The sequence below is a fragment of the Cuculus canorus genome, chromosome 13 (assembly GCF_017976375.1).
Source record: "Cuculus canorus isolate bCucCan1 chromosome 13, bCucCan1.pri, whole genome shotgun sequence".
Classification (NCBI taxonomy): domain Eukaryota; kingdom Metazoa; phylum Chordata; class Aves; order Cuculiformes; family Cuculidae; genus Cuculus; species Cuculus canorus.
This window is the reverse complement of record NC_071413.1, coordinates 236,210-255,324: the sequence shown is the minus strand read 5'-3', so window position 1 is coordinate 255,324 and position 19,115 is coordinate 236,210. Positions and strand designations below refer to the sequence as shown.

General features: G+C 39.4%; 1 long non-coding RNA gene across 1 annotated transcript in view; it reads left to right on the top strand.

Annotated features, from left to right (window-relative positions):
* Positions 1-11,185: 11,185 nt before the first annotated feature.
* The window catches only part of LOC128853524 (uncharacterized), a 114,720-nt gene continuing 106,790 nt past the window's right edge, over positions 11,186-19,115 (top strand). The window contains exon 1 of the long non-coding RNA XR_008452108.1: positions 11,186-18,540. This is a non-coding gene — a long non-coding RNA (uncharacterized LOC128853524). The remainder of the gene's footprint in view (positions 18,541-19,115) is intronic.

Here is a 19,115-nt window from a genome sequence, read left to right as displayed (position 1 = left end):
CTCCTGACACACACAGGCAGCAGTGCTGCAATTTTTTGTTTCTCATGAAATGCTTGTGTGTCTTGAGTCACAGAAAGGCTTTACCTATTCAAACTTTTTCTGGGAATGAATCTTAGTGTCACACACTTTACACCTGGCATTTCTACTCCTAGGGTCTCCGCTGGTATTTGGGAATTGCTTCCAAGTGTCTGTCGAACTGGCCTGTCAAACATGGGTGGTTAAGGTGACGTGCAATGTGTCCTCTCTCCAAGGCTGCTCTCCAGCAGCTGATGCTGCTTTCTAGTCACAAAACACTCTTTGATTTATGCAACTCAAGCACACAAAGTTAAGTGTTGCTGTAAGCAAACGTTATTATATATGGATACAAATCTGTACCGGCTATCAGCACTGACATAGCTGTCTCCAGGGGTGTTTTGCCAAGGCTCTGACAGTTATCAATAGCATTAGTGCCCCTCTGCTCTGTTTTGTGTTGTGCTCCCCTTCTGGGAGCCACAGGAAGCCCCAGGAAGCCCTGGTTGCTGTGCCAGCCCTTAAGTGACTCAGGAGCACAGTGTGCTTGTGCCCAAGGTCCTGGCTAGGCACCTCTGTTAGCAGGCAAATAAAAAACCCTGTGGTGTTTAATTAGAGGTTTGTCTCCTAAAGCCTAGCCAGGAAAGCAGCTAGGTGAGCCTTTCCTCAGGTACGGGCTCTTGGTGTTAGTCCCTCGTTAGGCTGCAAGGCTTTAAAGGCTGTGGCAGGTGCCCAGCAGAGTGTGGCAGGTGCCTGGGATGGGGTCTTTACCAAGGCAGAAAACCTAAAATGGCTTCCTGGGTTCTCTGTGGGCAAGCCCGGGGTGTGTCTAGGAGAGTGTGCTCCCCGAGGAAGAGGTGAGCAAGAGTGATCCCTGAAGAGACTGTTGGGAATAGGTTAGTGACCTGGTGTGTAGGAGAGTATGCAGAGAAGTGCACTTTGAAAGGGTTAATGGGTTTGTGGAGAGAAAATTGAACAGGCCCTGTGTCTGAGGGGAGCAGATTTGAGTTCTCAAAGGTTCTTCCCTTACTGCCTTTTGAAGCACTCTTTGCCTTTATTTCCGTGACGCACAGTGTGTGGTTGCTAGTTGGGTTGCATTGGAAATGCAGTCTGCTGGTGGCTTACTCTGCACCTTCTTAGGCTCTGTTTATGGAGCCCTAAATTCCATCCTTTTTGTTTATTCAGGCATGGCATGATCTGGTTCAGTAGATGATGACAATAACCTCTGGTGTTGCAGGTGTGGCAGCAGTCAGAGTTTCAAAGGAAAATGGAGACCTAGTTTTGGAAGAACAGTGGCAGAGGCAGAGAACAGCTACTGTAAGGACAGTCCCTCGGTCTGCAATTATTAGTCTGGTTCAGAGATGCGGCAGAAGGAAGGAAAAAAAATAAGATGTTTCTCTGGTGTTTCTGGAGGTTGTGTCTACAGCCTTGGCCAGCTGCATGGTTTAATGTATGTGGCTAAAGCTGACAGGGCTTCATGATTCAATTTACTTGTATTTTGCGCTACTTGGCTTTACCTTTTGATTTGGTGAGTCTGAATTCAGCTATTCTAAGAACTGCCTAGCTTGCATACCTGGCTTGACTCTTTTGGCTTGTGCTCGCTTACAGATTGATCTGTTTCTAGAGAAGATTTTATTGTTCCCATGTGGGATTTTTTTTTTTTAATGGGCAATCAGGTGTGAAGAAAAGGTAGGAACATGTGCAGAAGCACTCTTCTGCCCTGCAAGTCAGGCTTATAATTTTAGGAGTTAAGCAGAATCAGCAGGACTGATATAAGCAGAATTTAAAATACCATAGAATAGCATTTACTGTATTTAAAATATAGGATAGCGTCTTTGTATTTAAAAGATTGATCCTTTACAGATCTGAGAAGGTGAGCTAGCTCAAATGAGCAGGGTGCCATTTGTATCTGTGCCTGTAGGGATGAAGTTCACCGAAAGTATGATTCAGCCAGACTTGTCTGTCCTGTGATCTGAGTGAGCTTTGCCGCTCAAGCCAGAGTGTGAGCCGGCACACTCATGGATAGTGGGAATGGTAAGTGAGCTTGGGATATTAGCTTGAGCCCAAGGTAAGGAGCCAGTTCAGAAGCAGCGTTTGCATACTTTATTCTCCCTTGCCAAAACATCCTTGTTGCTACAGGCCTGGTTTATGTCTTATGCAACCAAACCCTGGCATAAATAATAAGAGAACTCCTTTGGGATGAAGCTTTACATTTTATTTTGAAGTGGATCTAAAGAATCACAAGCTTGGATTATTTCCTTTTTGTTAAATTAAAACGCAGATGAATAGCAAGGTAAGAGTTTTTGTCTTCTGCAGACTGCTTTTACTATTCATTTTTAGGTTGTATTGACAGAACATGTTAGGCATGCAGCTGAAATGTTGTGACCTCCCTTTTTTTTTTAACACTTGCACATTTTCTTATTTTCTTTGTAGGTCTTTTCCATTTTTCTTGTTATTTTCCTCCTCCTCCAGATAAGAGCTAGCTTCTAAAGTTGTTATTGCACAATGTGTTGGGAAGTAGGTGCTATATAGAGTTGGGTTTGTTTCTTTTAAAATAGACTGCACAATTCTCAGCTCTCTGAGGTTTTGTTTCAGCCTTACAAGGGCACTAAAAGGGATCATTCAGATACAGTTTGTGTTTCAAATCATTTTTGCATTCTTCATTTAAAAAACTAATTATTTTTGAGATGCCTTGTTTAACAGTGTTTCCTTAGAAATCAAATAATCATTGATTATCAGAAAGAGATCAATTTCACCTTACTGCAAAAAAAACCAAACCCAATCTTCTTCAAATTTATTTATCAAGTTATTTTATGCTTAACATGCAAATATGATCAGGCATTGCTCACTTTTGCTTAAATCTAGTACTGTACAATCATATTTAAATTAAAGTGTTCTCTTTAAATACTCGCAAAGAAGAATGCAGTTACACTTCAAAACAATTGCAGAGCCTACATGGCCACTGCTGTGAACGTTTTTTTGTATCAACTTTCAGATAATGCAGTTGGCATATTATGTGTGCTGTCTGTCGTATTTCTAGAACTTTTCAGCTATAGAAAGAAAGCAGGCCAGTAACAAACAAAGAGAACCTGAAATTTTAAGGCTGACTAACAGAAGAGCCTGTTAGGAAGTGGGCAGCTGCCTGTCCTGGCAGGTACAGCAGGCACAACCACCAGGGTTTTTGTGCCAGCCAACTGTTCCCTTGCCCATCAGGAAAAGTACGCTACCTGCCCCTACCCTAGCTCTCCTGACCAGGGAAGCAGGCTTGCAGTTTATGATGTGGTCATCACGGTCAGGTTGGGTTACTGTCCAGCTCCAGCTGTGGTGATGAAGCCCAGGGCTGCCTCACAGTGCAGCCCTGCTAATAAGACTTGTGTACCTTATTCCTTTTGCCCTTTCCGCGTCCTCCATTTTGCTGTCCCTGCACTTCTGTTTCCATCCCAGTCTCCTCCCAAACAAACAACCCACCTCTAATTACTTATGCCTCATTGGTCCCAGTTTTGCTACATCTGCACTCAGATTTGGGTAGCCAAGATACTGTTCCGTAGGTCACCTCAGATTTATACAGTATTGCTGATAGGGTTACATTGATAGGGTTACCTCCGTGCTGTCACTTTGCGTGACTTCCCTCCCACCAAGGGCCCTAGCAGTCTGTTCCCATTATTTTGGATGTCTGGCGGTTTCTCCGGTAACTCCCCCTTCAGCACCTGTGGGCTCCAGCCACCCTCACAGCTCTATCTGTAACTTCTGTCACTCTCTCATGCTGTTATTTGTAATTTTGAGTGGAGTTCTGTGTTTGGTTTTTGGATTTTTTTATGGTATGTCCAGTAGTTTTCCACAACTTGTTAACTGAATCCTGTGCTGAAACCTAGTCACTGGCCTGTCATTTGCCTGCAGTCCTGACTGAGTGTAGCTGAATAACTCATACAAAATCAGAATAGTAAATGCTTACTTTTAACTGAATTTTTGTTCTTTTTTTTTTTTTTAATATAAACATCCTCATATATATATATATTTATGAGACTGTTTAACCATCCACCAATATTTATGACATTATTTGTTTTAGTTCTAAAGGTTACTTTATAACTTTAAGCTTCAGTCTTGCTCCAATTATCTCAGTTTCACTGATGATTTCAACAGAAGTGGAAGTCTGGAACTTTACCAAATATCCGATTAAGCTTTGCCAATTTGAAACATGCTTGAATCACAAGTTAAACGGGAATAGCGTTTTATCTGTCACTGTATTAATAATGTGGACAGAGCGTCTGAAAGTATGAGATGTCTGCTGTTCAGCTACCAACAACCACTGACGCCTTTGGGTACAATATGTGACTTAGTGGAGAGAAACATTAAAATTGTCTTGCAGTTCCTCCCTAGAATTAAAAGCATAAGTTGTTTATTCATGTATCTATTACTTCTGTACTCTGGGAAAATGTGAAAAATAACTGTTAACTTGTCATGATAATTCTTCACTTGAATAATGACTCATTTCTGACTTATGAGAGATCTGGGAAGAGGGAACAGTGAGGAAACAGAATCTCTTCCTGTGTTATTTCACGACCTTTTCTTGTAATTTGAAGTGGGGAAAAAAAGGCCTAAATAAAAATTGAAATGGTTTGTGAGGAATGGTAATACTGAAGATTTTTAGACTTGCAGTCCTCAGAGGTGGCTCTGGCTGTTTGGTCACATGGTTCCTTTAGAAGATTTGGAGATTTAAGATCACCTAATCGAAGTTTCCCTGAAATAAAGGCTAGCTTCCCTGACAAAAGGGACTGCCAAGATAGTCTGGCTTTTTTGGTATGTGCAACTTTCATATCTTTTAAATGTCATTTAAATAACCTCTGTTATGTTGGACATGCAAGCCAGTGTATCAGCAAGGTATGGGAGATTTCTTCCTTTTATTTGTTCCTTATCTCATCGCTGTTAGGAATAGAGGAATTTTGCATCTGATCTCTATGAAGAAAACATCAAGAGAAAACACAGAAATGCTTAGGGCCACGTCCTTTGTCCCTGCAAGGAGATGTCCATTGCTACCTCTTGCGAGTTTCCACCACCATCCTGGCTCAGCGTCCTCTAGCTTAGCTGTCTCCAAGCAAGAAACTGTAGCCAGGCATTTCTGGTCTGAGCCCTGTTGAACTGCATTACAAAATACCTCTTGTCTACTTGAGACCCAAGACATGAGAAAAGTAGTTTTCTCAAGGCCGGAGGCTTTTCCCAGAATGCTTTCTGACCATATCTCATTAAAGCTAAGAACAGTTCTTCAAGGTCGTGGGCCAAAAAGACTGCTGCTGTCAGGTGGTATGCTTTGTGTAGCATCCTTGCTAGTGGCTCACCTTATTAAAAGTCTGTGGTAAAGGACCTTAACTCTTGTCTCCTGTTGCTTATTGAGGAAGGAAAACTTTTTTCTGGATCTCGGAAATTTGCCATGTGGAGGTTAAGCAGAGGCAAGCGGTGTCTGTGGTAAGGAATATGCAGATGCGTAGTACGGTGTCAGAAGATTAGGTAATGTGCTGATGAAAACAGTCTAGGGTGACCATGCTGTCTTGCAGAAATCTTCCTGTTCTGTCTTGGTTATGGGAGAAGCAGTCACCCTCATAAAAGGTAACTATTGTTCGTCTTGGATATCTTCAGATTAACTGAACTTTGAAATCTATTTCTGTCAGTAAACAAACAATCCCTCTATAAGCAATATGAAATGGAGTTTCTGAATAAAGCTGAAATATGCAGCTGCAAAAGTAAAAGTAAAAGTAAAGCAAAAGCCGCACACGCAAGCAAAGCAAAACAAGGAATTAATTCACTGTTTCCCATTGGCCGGAAGGTGTTCATCCACCTCCAGGAAAGCAGGGCTTCCTCACGCGTTCCAGTTACTTGGCAAGACCAATGCCCCCACTTCCTCCTTCTTCCACCAGCTTTATGTGCTGAGCATGTTGTCATATGGTGTGGAATATCCCTTTGGTCGTTGGGGTCAGCTGTCCCCACCAGGTCTTTTCCTAGCTTCTTGTGCACCCCTGCCTGCTCGCTGGCAGGGCAGGGTGAAAAGCAGAAAAGGCCTCGACTTTGTGCAAGCACTGCTCAGCAGTGACTGAAACACTTGTGTGTTATCAACACTGTTTGCAGCACAAATCCTAAACACAGCCCCTTACCAGCTACTGTGTCAAATTAACTCTGTCCCAGCCAAAACCAGCACAAGCTCAAAGAACGTTGCTCTCCCTTTATCAATTTTATCAGCAAATCCTGAGAGAAAAAAAAAAAAAGGAGAAGAGCGTGGTATCTGAAGTGTTGCACTTTTCCAAATCTAAATTATTTTGTTGGTGGTGTTGATTTGGGGTTTTGAATACCGTACGTGCTGTGGCAACTGGCGTTCTCGGAGCTGAATTCAGCTGCCCTAACGTTATGAACTCCCTTACCTTCTGGTTACTCTTGTCCCTCTGAATTGCCGTCTCGTTCCATTGAAGGCATTGTTCTCAGTGTCCGTTTTCCGGCAGCTGCGGGAGGAGGGAGGAGCCCGCGGGGTCTCGCCTGGCTGTGCTCCTGGCGCCAGAGGGAGCTCTGGCTCCTTTTGATCTTCTGCTCGCCCTTGCGACCCTGGAACATGCCCCTGCTTCAGAGTGTTCTTCAAGAAACACCGAGAAGATTCACTTTGTCAAACGAAACCGTTTTCATCAAAATTATCCGCGTGAAATTGTCTGTCATTTATGACAAAAATATCAGGATGTTGGGTTGTTTCCGTAGTAACTTGGAAAAAGATGCTTAGGAAGACTATCTACTAAACTGACAGTAAGTGAAATTGCAAACAGTTTTGGTAATTATAGTGGGTTTAGTGGGACTTCTGTGAATTCAATAAACTGTCTATTTTAGCAAATTTTGCTCCATATCACCTGCCTGGACAGTTCTGACAGCTGGTTATATTGCGCTGTGCGGGAAACCTGTTTGAATACAACCCAATGCTTCCACTTTGGAGCTGGTAACAGAAATGACAGTGAGAAGGATAAGATCATGCTTTCAAAAAAAACCCCAAACAAATCAGTTTGAAACCAATAGGTAACAGCTGAAAATTAGGGGAAAAGATTTGTAAATCTTTTCATCTGACACTGACGTATCTACTGTACATGTTGCATTAAAAGGAAAGTTTAAGGAAGTGCTGTGTCTTGCAGCCAAAGCTACTTTTCCATTTCATTTAATGCCAAGCATCTCTTGTGCGTATCTCCTGAACATAGCCAGGGCTTGCAACACTCTAAGTTGTCCTGTACTGCAGAGTGTAGCTTTACGTGAAGGGAGTTCTTCACTTCCTGATCCATTACTGAGGAAACAGGAGGAAAAACTCACTCATTTGAGGACCATAGAGATTATCTCGTAGGGAACAAGAAATAACTTTCTTAAGAGGCCTCTGTCGCCTAGCCTTCTCCTATTTTACACAGAGGGCTTCTGTATGGAGTAGCTAATCAGAAAACAATTTTTAACTTGAATGCTCAAAATTAATTTTCTGCTTTCCTACTGGTCTCATTGGTAAGAGTTAATGAAGACATCCTGTTCCAATTTGCAGTTTGATAAACTGTGAATAAATATTTTGTAAAGCCTTCGATTTAACTAAAAAATTGGAACTAAGGAAATAAATGGAAGACAGAGGAAGATTTTGCCTGGTATCCAAAACCTACGCATTTGGCAGTGATCCCGGGACATCTGATTAATAGCTGAAAATAAAAACTTAAGTATTTAAAGTACAGAATAGACTGAGAGAAGCTTTTCTGTTGTATTCCAAATTGTGGGAATGTTGTCTGTCATTTAACAGAGATGAAGCACTCTGCTGTCAAACTCCCGGGTGGGGAAAAGCAGAAATCAGAGTAAAAAGTCTGAGGGCAAAAGAGGGTGATGCAGCTTTTAAAATTATGTTGTTGTGTGTGCATTTAAAAAAAGGACCAAGCAACTGTTTCAATAATATTTAAAAAAAAAATACTCTATAGAAACCATTTGGCCCATTTCTGGCCATTAATGTCAGCACATGTGCAAGGTAGCATCCTGAGTAAGTTATGCTCAAACAGTTTGCTAAGAAAGGCAAGCTTTTGATTCTGGTGTTATGATATGTGATCTACTGTGAAAATGTTTATTGGCAGGCGAGTAGGTTAGTATCACCTCAGCAGCTGTGATTATGAGGGAGTTCCAGGAATTTCTGAAAATACATCCTTTGAAGAAAATCAGCTTTTTAATAGTATTTGCTACCTTATTGAGCTTTAAAACAGTACGGCTTTTTATACAGGGGAAAAAAAATATCTGAAAGCTTGAGGCTTTTAACTCATTCAGTCCTTTTAGCTAAACCCAGAAACAATCACAATCAAACAAGCTGATTTTGCTCAGTCAGTAAAATTAGGGTACATGGATTTGGCATGCTGACAATTAAATGAGCAGCTGGCTTTCACTGAATATATTGATAATCTCAGAAATAAGATGCCCAGACTTTTTATGGAGGTCTCATAAAAATTGTCAGTCAAATGAAACATCCATCAAAATAAAATGAGGATGGGAGAATCCAAAATGTGCCAGATCTTTCGCAGTATATAATCACTTTAAGTAAATGTACACGTTAATGCACATCAGCTTGCTTTAAGATGCACTAAAATGAGTTTTAAAACAAACCAAGCCTCTGACCTGCAGGAAACAAGAGGAATGGCACACATAAGAACTCAAACATGCTGAAAATTTTCAATGAAAAAAATCAAAATCTGTAGAGCTACTGGTGTTTCATGTTAAAACCAGTAAGCAAACCATTTATGATATGCATAGTTCCCAGAAACTGGCTTTAGATCATAATGAGTTATTATTTATAGATATTCATTGTGGCAAAAAGGACCTGCATTTTTAAGAGAGATTTCAGTATAGTGCTGCTCTGGTATGGCATCTCTCCTTTTCCTGAAAATGCTCTTGAATGTGGCGTTTGTCTACTTCATTAGCAGACTCTGAATTCTGTGCTGAACCTTAAGTTTTTATTCCAATGCTAAAATGTTAGTCAAGGTCAGTATTTTAAATATCACATTTTTAAAAACTCAATGCATTTAATGAGAGGGTGTGATGTTATACAGATCAGATACTATATTAAGTGTGATGCAGGAAATTAGCTTGGTAAATATCACAGTTACATTGCAAAGCTGCACAAATACAATAGAATTTCAATTTCTTCTCTCACATAAATCCAAACCATAATTTATATAATGCTTTATATATACAATACAGAACCTAGCTAGTGTCAACTCAGTATGGAGTTTCATGTCATTTAAAGTATCTGGCTGATTCTTTGCCTTCATTACATGTTGTTAGTCTGAGCAATGAAAAAATGTTATTAGTCTTATAGTTGTTTCTGGCCTCCAAAGGCCCTGGTGGCTCAGTGGCTTTGGGAGGAGGCTGGGAGTATGAGTCTAGAAGGCTTTTTTTTTTTTTATCTCTTCCTTTTTTCTGCTTATAACAAAGAAAGGACTATATGATCTGGGATAGTGTCAAACTTGATTTATGTAAAAATTTGGATTTCATGTAGAAATAAGCTGTGTACCTGTTTTGCATATATTATACACGCTCTCTTGACTGAACTAACAGGCATCCTATTCGTTTTTAGTTTAGCAAGGAGGTGAAGGCTATAGAGATTATGATGATATTTACTTTTTTCCTGAATGTCATATTTTCTTTTAAATACTATGCAATAACCTTTCTTTTACTGTAGTTTGCTTTGTAAGTTAAGGCAACACTGATTCCCTGAGAAGGAGGTTGACACAAGTGTTGCATGCCTCATAAATTCTATGTAAACTCTACCTGCTGTATGGGATTTATCCTGGTATTTTGCAAACTGTTGAACCTCACCTTTAGACCTGGTTGAAGCATTCTCAACTTGATCTCAGCAGGCCACTTGTGAGGAGAGACACTGCCTAATAGAAGTTGAATCAAGATTCCGTTTTTGTCATGCCTGATTTCCTGACATTTTGAATAGCAGTTGTAAACAGTAATCCCAGTTCTCTCATTGTTGTGAGTCTTTGTTCTCAACATCTGTTTCCTCATACTTACCTCCTGAAAGGGGAAAAGAAAGTAACATCTCTGTATCCAAGGTTATTGGCATACTGGGTCAGACTGTATTTTAGCTTAAACTCTTAACCTGTGCTGTCAGTCAGACATTCTTGATGTGCTTAATTGTCAGTATTGATAATTGAGTTCCAGGTCTAGAATAAAATAGATAATGTAGGTCAGAATGGAAGCACATGGACAGTGCTGGAGGTGTTCTCCTGATCTGATAGTTGCATAACTGGGGTGAAAATTGTGGTAATGGAACAATCATCCCCCCTAACTTCCTGTACAGAACTAGCACGGAAAGTGCATCAGTTGTTTGCATCTATGTCCTTTGAAGACCATGTGACAGCACAGAAAGAGGTGTTTTTCTAAGAAAACCAGTGTTGGTTGTCATAGGAATAGCTTCAGACTATAAATCAAATATATTTAGAAATTGATTAATGCTTTATAGTACTCTATTGTCTTTCCAAATCTATCTGCCAAAAGGCAATTCTTATTTGTATAAATATTAGTGGTTTAGAATTCAGACTTCTTAAAGTGACTGCTTCAGGAGAACAGCAGGAGCCAGTTGTGTTGCAGAGGCCTTAGTTTTAGCAGAGGTTAAAAAAATAAAACACGGAAAACTACTCATAGGATCTCATCATCGAAACCTGAGATGTTTATAGGTACATGGTACAGTTACCTTCCAGTATATTTATGTACTGTCTGTTCTAGATCTGAATACGTACCCTACAGGAGGAGAGCAGCTAGGCCCCCCAACTCTGATGTGTTATTTTCTGTGTTGTGCTGAGTCACTGCCTGGGCTGCCAGGTCGTCTGGGAAGGATGGGACAGAGGCCTGTTGTGAGCTTGCTTTGCAATCGTGTCTCTTCTCATTGCCTGCTTTTGAGACGCTTTCTCCGGCTGAGTTGCACAGATAATGACTGTTCACATCTCCCTGCCCCTACACGGACTTTGGTAACCGTTGCGTTCTTATTGAGTCTGTTTCAAATCTTTGAAGTGTGTTTTCCCCCCACGCTGTAAATGCTAGATCTTTAAGGTGAATGACACAGGGAGAGAGGGGTACAGCTGGTGCTGATAAGCTGTTTATGTCATGTGCTTTGTTAATTCAGCTTCCTTTTTCTTGTCTCAGCATTGTTTGTAGCTTATCTGTAAATAATGCTACATCAAGGAAAAAAAAACAGACAAATTGCAAAAGAAGTGGTTTAATCCACTTTTGATTTAAAACGTTATATCTGTTTTGGGGTTGCTAGTGCTTAGGATACCTCTTTCACAGTGCACAGCTTGGACAGCTGTGAGATATGGTGCTTTGCCAAAATAGACTGTCATATTCAACTGTCATCTCCAAAGTAAACATAAGATTGGAGATTGGATAAAGTAGCATTGAGACAGTTTTGTTTTATCAGGGCTGTCTGGAAGTAAATTTTGCAAGGTAATGGGTATGGGGAATGTTATATTCTAGCTAAATTAGAGTAGCATGGTAAAATTTGCTAGAAATCATAGAATGGTTTGGGTTAGAAGGGACCTTAAAGATAATAGTAGTCCATATTTTGGTTTTATTTAATACAGTATAATTTGGAGGCATTCTTTTACATGAAAGAAAGCAGAGTCACATCTAGTGCCCAATTTTATGGGAAGAAAGAATTCAGGGAGTTGAAGAGGGGCCAGATGGTACCTGTTTTAATTTCATGGAGCTGTTGATGTAGTTTTAGTAAGTAAAATGAAATGAAACGAGCAGCAGATTCCACAGCATTTGCACATAGACTTTTTTACTCTTTTTGCAGTTAGCAGTGACTATTTTGTTACGTTGATCACTGTTGGGATAACAGAACTATAAACCCCAGGAGGAAGCAGCAAACTGTTATGAAAAGAACAACCATATGAGCAAAGCATCAGTCTGATAATACTCAAAGATAGCAGTAACGTGACCTCTTGCTTGGAGGTGTGGGTAAGAGTAGAACTGTGTAATGTACCCCAAAATGCCTACCAACAGGAGAAGAAAGTCTTGTTATGTGCCATGCTTCCTCCTATTCTTTGTAGAAGCCCCTTCCTGCGAGGTTTTCCAGAAGCTGATGAATACGGGTGAAAAAGTTTTTTTGCTTTGTTTTTGTAATATGCTTTTGCCTAAAGGACCCACGTTACTGCATGATCCTATGGAAAGAAAGCCATCGGTTCTTAGAGGGGGCATGTTTTCCTATATATTTTCCTAATTCCATAGAATTAGTGTGTAGAATCTCTCACCTCTATGGATAAGACCCTGGAAGAGCGAAGAACCTCTAAGCTTTAATATCTTTGTCCCCCCATGCCCTGAACTCCCTTGTCAGAGTCCCTGTGCCAAGTTTACCATTCACAGATAGAGCAGAGGGCAGCCTCCGCGTTAGGCAGCCACCTGCTTTGCCCGTGCCTAGAGCTGCCTCTGCTCTCTGGTTACTTGACAGTACGTTTCACTTATTATAGAAACTATTCTTGTTTTCACAGAGTTGTTACATACTTGACTAGGTTCATCAAATCAGTAAACTGCTTATACAAGTAACTGCTCAGCTGAGCAAGTTATAATGTATCTCCAATCTCTTATCAAGCACTTGGTATCTTCAACTGAAAACTGCTATAGAAACTTAATTACCATAATTAATTGAGATGGTAATTATTACACTGGTTTGTACTTGTATGTTCTGTCACTAGCAATAAATGTACAAGATGGGCTTGAGAATTCTTAGAGGATTATTTATACTAGAACCGATATGCTGCTTAGCTTGCTCTTAAAACAATAATAATCCTCAAATGTTTTCAACACTAACACAGTTTAAAGTCTATTATATATTTAGTTTGCTCATCTGTCCTTTTGATATTTGCTTTTCAAAAAATGGTTGTTGAGGCATGTCTTGAAAGGATAAGGATTCGTCTATAGAGTTTAGAGTTCCTGTTTTAGACCTCTCTTTCCCTGTGAAAACAAAAATGCATGCGTAGCCTTTTGAGTCTCTTGTGGCTCAGGATATGCAGCTATGGAATTTGCAGTCTTTCATCTTCTTTTTTAATCTGCTTTCATTGCCATAGGTATAAATGAAATCTTTGTTTCCATTTTCTCTAATTTTCTGCTTAGTTTCCATCAAAGCAAGCTCTTCTTGTGGGCTTTAAAATAATCCATTACTGTAATGCGCTTTTTTTTTTTTCTTGAATTGTTATGGGCTTTGTTTCAGCAGGGAATGAACTGTGTGTTTTCTTCAGTATTGTGACCTGTAAATTGCCTTCTTTCTGGAACTGCTGCTTCTGCTTTCTGCTTAGCAGTGGAGTGGGCACTAGATACAGATAACCCTTTCCTGCCTCGTAATGTAGCGATTTGAAACCAGTGGTGCCTGCAAGCAGCTTTGGATTTCAGCGAGTGTACTCTTGGCCAGGAAATGACAGTTTAAGCAGTAATTTGTTTACCAAAGTTTGCTCTAGAAGAACACGACCTGAATAATGAACATCACCTCTTCAGAGGCTGCCAAGAAGCTGCTGTCAGCATAAGCCCTATCACAGTAACAATGTCAGTATTCTGGTTGCAGACAACTTGAAAAGATCTATAGGTAATGCACTAGGTGTATCAGCAGTTTTGGGTACATATTTGCTGTTATTTTTTTAAATCCAGATATAGTTTACTTACTACATACATCCTGATCTCTCATATTTTGGGACCTGGGTTAAAGAAAAGTAGAAACAACTTGTAAAAGATGTGAAACCTGCATAGTCAGGATCCTGCTAATGTCTTCAGATACTTCAACATTTTTGCAAAAACTTGTATTTACTTCCTTGCTGTTTTGGTTGTTCACTTTGACAGTTTTAAATCTAATTTTAAAGAGATCTTGTGTTAATTACTTTCTCCACTGACTTGTCTTTTTGTTTCTTTAAATTGTAAATGTCCTGCTGCGATCAGGACTTGGTAATAGCATCATGCCTTGCATCATGAGAGACATTGAGGTGTCACTGGGGTCAGGTATTTTTTCTGCTTATATGCCACAAAATGTTATACTTGCTTTGCAGCACAAATGAGATACGGGTTGCTCTTTGCCCAGAAACAGGAGGAACCAGTCATGTGTATGGGCTGGAAGCTGGTAACTGTTTGGTAACTGGTGGGTTTTCCTTCCCTTCCCTCTACTCTAGATAAAGCAGTTACTTGCAGGTGTTTTTTAATACTCCTCTTTCTTTGTTGTTGCTTTGCTTTTTTCTGCACTGGAAAAGTAGCTCTGGCAAATTGCCACTATCTTGTTTTGGAGGAAAATCTAATGAGGACAAATGCAGTTTCTTTTCAGCAATGTGCATGCTGTCTTGTTTCAGGAGCACAATGCAGTCTAAAATTGAAAAGCCTAAGGAGAATCTGTCATGTCTAACATTTTGAAGTGAAACTGAGTTTTGTAGGAAACTAGTTTTGTCACACCGTTAGTGATGTTCAGGGCAAACAGTTAACATTTTAGTACTGCATGCATGAAACTAATAGACAAATTTGATCACTTGATCTCAGATGACTGAACCAGGAAAATGGAATTGGGAAGAAAACCTGTGCCTCCTGACAGTTAATGCTCTGTCTCTTGACTACATCAGTATCCTTTTCCAGTCAGTATTGTTTTGTGATTAGATTGTAGTACAGTTGTGTGCTTAAAATCACAGTCCAGAACTGCAGACAAAAGTAATCTTGAAATTGTTGAAACAGTTGATGTAGAAAGGCACATGCATAAATGCACCTTTATTCGTGAACTTTACTATTTAATTTCTGAGTCTACTAATGTCCTGGCTACAGGAATTAGGTACTTGGCTGATCAGACTCTTCTTTTGTGTTGATGAAGTGACTTGGTACCAGTAGTCACTATTACAGAACATTGTATCACTGCAAGTACTTTTCCGTCTGTTATCATTTCTTTTGCCCTTGGTGTGCTTTACTTGGCATTGATGGAGGAACATCAGACTTTCATTTGTATGCTTATCCGTATGTAAAGAGAGACTTCTGCTCTCAGTTTGACCACTGTAAGTTGTGACCAGTCTAATGAAATAAGTGACCTATACAGCTTCTGTAAGCGAGGTAGGACGTATTAATCTTGTCTCTCTGCTCAGTCTTGTTAATAGAATGAGAAATTTACATACAGTGAATAACTTGTCCACAGTCAGAGATGGTAATAATCATTAATGAAACTATAAAGGGGGCATTGCATGCCTTTTTTCTTGATCGATTTCTGGCTTGGCCCTCTGACTTAAAAGCCTCATAGATACATTGATGTAGCAACTCAGTGGATTACTGTCTAGTGAAAGAATATTCTAAAAGCCTCTGTTTTGGTAGGGGTACAATTGAGGCATCATTCTGTCTGCCAGAGTAAGTCAGAATTTAGAGGAATACACACACACACACTCTCATATATATTTATGTTCTCTTTCCCTCTGTTTGAGCATTGCATTCAGCTTAAAGGATTTATTAAGAAGCCTTTTCAGTTGTTTGTGTTTAGGAGGGAGAAAACAATTAAGTTATTTCTTTGATATTGCCAAGTCTCTCCATATAACCAGATTAAACCCCAAAACCATGTTAAGCAAAAACTGTGACAGTAATACACTTTTCCCTCAAGACTGGGTTATTCAGGCTGACTTCTCTCTCCAGTTGTTCGAACATCTTTAATTTCTAGATATCCATGCATTATTAATCTTTACTGCTGATATTAAGCTGCTCATAAAACAGGAAGTACTCAACTCCTTTGTTACATTTTTTACAATATCCTCCTTTACCTCTTGTATACATACTTTCTAGAATTAGGGTTGTCCAAAATGAAAATATCCGTATTTTAAATTGTGTGTGTAGATTCTTACAGGGTTGCTCTATATCTGTTTAGCAGATTGTCTCCCCTATTTGCTGTAGCTATTAACGGGTTAGTATTTTATATAATTGCTACAGGAACATAAAATCATACTTTCTCATGTTATTTGAGTTTAAGTATGAATTGTAATCTGCATGAAGACAGAAGAGCAGTAGTCTGAGCCTTTGGTTGGATGGAGTGAAAGCAATTTCACCATCAGTGGCTGTAACAGATGTTAATGCCGTAGGGAAAAGCAGAGCTGCCGCCTGTGGCAGCATATTTGGTCAGAGTCTTTTTTGTTATTGTTTGAGTTAACACTGATGTGGAACTAATAAAGATGTAACACTTGTGTGGATGTGCTGCATATAGACATTACTGGACACAGGGCCCATTTGGTGAGGAAATGGGCTTAGCTATTTTTTAAAATATTTGCTGTTGTAGCAGGCAAAAGAGGACAATATCCTCAAACAATCAGATTTGTTTGTACTTAAGAGGGTTTTTTTCACTAGAAACAAAGAACTTGGTCTGTGATCTACTTTATGTATCATCAGGATCAGGAGTGATGTGGATGTCTGCAGCTTGCTGTTAGGGTGTAAAACCTTCAGTGGTGTCAGGATAGGAAAATCAGATCATTAAGTGGGTGACAAACTTCACTGCTAATAAATGTGCCAAATCGTGTGGTAGAGGAGTGCCGTGTTTCAATAATGCTGTTGTTTTTTTGAGCTCTAGGGAAGTCAACTTATTTCCAGTTTCCAGCTTCATCTTGGCATAAGAGAGACATATGAGTTGTGTCTTGGGTTATATATACAATTGAATTTTTCACCCCTCTGTAGACTGCTGTATAGAATCTGCTCTGATACTTCTGTACTTAACCTTTCTTTTTTTTATACTTTCTTACCTAGGTTTTCCCCTTTTGAAAGGGTTTATGACAAAGTTTTTCTGTCAAATCTTTTTTAAAAAGTAGTAAAAATAACATTAGATCAGATGTGGCATTTCGTTTGCATAGCTTGGCTGCCGGGAACAAAGAGAACCTGTTTTATTTAATTTGCTAAATCTTTTGACTCTTCGATTCCAGGCATTAGCTGTTGACATTCATACGAAGTCTTCCTTGAAAAGGAAAAAAAAAATCACTAAGCACATCTAAGCTTAATAATAAGGTTTTGCTGTTAATCAATAGAATCACTAACATAATGTATTATCCTTCAAAAGACCATTCTAGGTATCTACATCTGTCTCAAAACCTTGAGCAGGGTTAAGTGTTGAGAAGTATTTCAGTATGTTCAGTGAAGCTAATGTCTGTTGTTCATGGGAGATCCAGGTCTAGTTCCTTAGGAGAGGCTGTGTTTTTTTTGGTTGCGTATCCACTGAACCTGGTGGGCTCTGACTCCTGGCTGAGAGGGAAATAAAGCCATCCATTTTCCCCTGCAAGAACCAACAGTGCTTATCGTTCTGTCTTCTCTGAACTACTTCTGAACAACTGGCCCACAGACAGGAGTACCATCCATTTCGGATATTCCACCGTTGTTACTTAGAGTGCCTCTGTGCAGGAAGTCAAGAAGGTAGCCTCGGTTAGGCAAGTAGGAGACTAGTTCTTAGATTTGCACATATTGGGCATGAGAGTTCAGCTTTGCAATGGTCTTGGCTTTCTGCCAGTTCCTTCAGTCACTGCAGGCTGTTTGTTGTAACTCAACAGGAAACCAGACAATCTGCGTTTTCTCAAATTTACATATTTAAATTCTAATTATACTGTAAATCTGAAGTGACTGTTCCTTATCTTTTGGGGTTTTGGCAGTATTAATCTCTGTGTAACCCTACAGTAACCATAAGCCATGACCTCCAGCTCTGGTTTAAATATAACTGAATTCAATTGTATTTTCCCCTTAGTAGTCCTTTTTTGGTCATCCTGGGTATTTTTGTTTGGTTTTAAATTATGCAAAATCTTTTAAGAGTAGGAAAATTAATGTAGAAATATCTTGTACACTCCTACTTCTTATTAACATTCCCCTACGTCTTGAGGGCTCCTTCTTAGCTTGGGCTCCCTGTTTGGTACTGTTGCTGAAGAACAGTGCGTAGCCTTTGTTTGTGTTCCTCAGGAGAGGAGAAAAATACTGATAAATAAGTGGGTTTGTGCTTTTTATTTCTCTTGTTGAGCATTAGTATTTACCAACTGTACTGTAGGAGTGTTATAGGTGGTGATGAAACATGGTCTTTAAATCCTGGTGTTACACAGACGGCAACTTGTAATGTGAACTGTACCACAAGCGTATGCAATGCAGATTTTGATACTTTTATAAATTGACACTAAACCCGGGTATTTAGTAGTTTTAAACACAGTAATGCAATATTTAACTCTACCTACTATAGCTCTTTGTGGGCAAGAGATCCACATGCTCACTTTAGAGACCAATTTATCTTATGCTGCTAGCAATTAAAGGAAAGTTGGAACTATAATTGAAAAAAAAAATAAACCTAAACAATTAGTAAGAAATAACTCATGTTTGGATATATGAGATTATTTTAAGTACCCTTTGCTTTTTTATTTGTTTACTACACACTTGAATATTGCATAGACATTTTGTACTCTTCTTGTATATTCCAGAATTCCCTTCACTGTTAAAGATAAAACTTAGTGAAGATAGAAGATAAAGTGGCCTGTGCAGGATCTTTGGCCTCTGGTAAGTGCAAAGCAAACATCTTTACTCTATTAGAGCTCTTTGTTTGTCATTACTACAGAAAAATTAAAATTATTTGGCTTCGCCTCAGGCTTTCAATTGCTCTGTTGGGTTATTAAACATACAGTACAGAGCCAGGAATGAGTAGTATTGCTTATGTACCTGTAAAGAACTGCTTGCTCTTTACAAACAGAAGATTCATTACAATGTTTAAGAGACTTGGGATTTATTGCCTTGTCTTTTGAAGAATCTCTTGCTCTCACAATTGCTTTCAAGAGTATTTTCCTGGTTTTTCACCCCATTAATCACTGAATCATCCTTTTATATAATGTTCGGTAGTAACTAAGAGTGCTATCCAGTAACCTCAATGTGAATTTTGGCTGGCTTCTTCCAAATTATTAGGGGTATTGAGGGTGTTATGGAAGTGAGGGAACCTAATGTATTGTTTAGGTAGAATTGTGCACTTTATTATCTTGAGAGTAATTTGAGTATGTCGAGGGGTGAGTTAAACATAGTATTGGAAATATGCAGTGGTTAGGATTTTACTGTCTTGCATTTTGTATTTAAAACATATTTTT